Source organism: Lepisosteus oculatus, chromosome 14 (assembly GCF_040954835.1).
Source record: "Lepisosteus oculatus isolate fLepOcu1 chromosome 14, fLepOcu1.hap2, whole genome shotgun sequence".
In the NCBI taxonomy this organism is placed as follows: Eukaryota; Metazoa; Chordata; class Actinopteri; order Semionotiformes; family Lepisosteidae; genus Lepisosteus; species Lepisosteus oculatus.
The window spans coordinates 51,874,477-51,876,301 of record NC_090709.1 but is presented as its reverse complement, the minus strand read 5'-3'; the positions used below and the strand labels follow the sequence as shown (position 1 = coordinate 51,876,301).

The 1,825-nt window shown below is 51.5% G+C and overlaps 1 non-coding gene across 1 annotated transcript; it reads right to left on the bottom strand.

The window, feature by feature from the left end:
- Positions 1 to 1,356: 1,356 nt before the first annotated feature.
- On the bottom strand, positions 1,357 to 1,429 carry trnaf-gaa (transfer RNA phenylalanine (anticodon GAA)). Its single transcript has one exon. It is a non-coding gene; the product is annotated as a tRNA-Phe (tRNA).
- Between the last annotated feature and the right edge of the window lie 396 nt (positions 1,430 to 1,825).

Here is a 1,825-nt window from a genome sequence, read left to right as displayed (position 1 = left end):
AAGTCTGTCATGGAAAGTGTAGTTGATGAGGAGGGAAGAGAGAGTACAGAGCTGAGTGCTATCCTCTCCTGCATCGAGGCCTTCTTGTCACGGACGTCCAAGGGGACTAACCGTGGGGAGCAGGAGGGCGGAAAAAGACCCATATGCGTAGCGGCGAGACGGGAAAAAGGCCCGGGCTCATTAGTGCAAAGAGTTCAGGAATGCCGTATAGAAACCTGTGCCCTCAGGGAGCGGACGTGGGGCACCCTGGTGCTAGGCGGGTCTCAGGACATCCGAACGTCAGTGCTGAGCGAGGACAGAGCGCAAGACCCCGAAATATATAGCCTAAGGGAAAGAGAGGGACAGGAAGGACAGCAGACCAGAAACTAGGGACAGGACAGAGAATACCGCCCACTGGCTGCAGAGGGCGTGACACTTCTACTCAAGACTGTACAGCTCTACAGAGGTAAAGGATGAAGAAATTCATTTTTTTACCTCAAAGCTAGAAAACCTTTTGAGTGAAGAAGATAGGGAAGTACTTGAGGGGGATTTGACAGTAGAAGAGCTGAGAGGCTATGGAGAGCTTACAGAAGGGGAAAACTCCGGGTGCTGACGGGCTCCCTAAAGGGGCGTCTGCTTTTACTACTTGCACGAATGAAGGCAAAAAAAAGCCAATCGATGTGAACGAACGGCACTTTACACAGGAGTACTGCCTGACTGGATCATTGATGAACAACAGAGGCCACTCCGACCTCTTCTCGGTTTTCTTCAATGACTTACTAAGGATCTTCTTCACAATCGCCCATGCAGGGGAAGCCAGTTACACCAAAGCAAACGCAGGAAAGTGCAATTCAAGCAGAGACCAGGAGGGACTTGTTTACACCGAGAGTGGTTGGAAAATGGAACAATGCGCCCAGCCCTGTTGCTTTAGCCGATTTTTGATGAGATCTTGGGCTCACTAAGAAGCCCCCGCTGGATGCTAATCTTTCTGTTGTTCTTGCAGGTCCTGCGCTGCTTTTGAGCCGACAGAGCTCGTCCTGGTCTGTCTGCACAGCTCAATTGCAAATGATCGGCTCCGCGTACAGAAGGAACGTGCGTTTGGTACAAGAGTGCACGAAGGCACCGGAAATACATTGGGAACAAATGACCGGTCGCTCAATACCTCTGTGATGTACGGGAGCGTGCAAAACGAGGCGGTTTCCGCCCGGTCTCGAACCGGGGACCTTTCGCGTGTTAGGTGAACGTGATAGCCTCTACACTAAGGAGACCTGCAGGGACCGCTGCTGGTGTCTCGCTTGCGTTTCGGGCTGAGAAAGGGACGCGTCACTTTAGGCAGGGGGCGCTGGAGAGAGGAACAAAGGGCGCGATGAAACAAAATGCCAAAACCTGGGATCAAACCAGGGACCTTTAGATCTTCAGTCTAACGCTCTCCCAGCTGAGCTATTTCGGCGGTGCGCAAATCCCACAGCCACCTGCTCCAGCCTTCCTGTGTTGCGGCATGAGCGCACCAAGAGTAGCGGGAGAGTGTTGCAGGAACGTCACTCAGAAGGAAAGGAACATGTGACCGGTCGCTCAAGACCTCTATGAAGTACAGGAGCGTACAAAAAGAGGCTGTTCCCGTCCGGTTTCGAACCGGGGATTTTTCGCGTGTGAGGCAAACGTGATAACCGCTACACTACGGAAACGGTGAGAAGAGGGCCCCACCGGCAGTGAGTATTCAACCTTATTGCATTACTGCTCCCAACCAGTTGATATCAATTTAATTCCTAAGGGTTATGTTCTTGTTTTGAGTATCTCATGTAGACGTTGTAAACAAGTTCAATTACGAAACGGTCTAAATGAATGA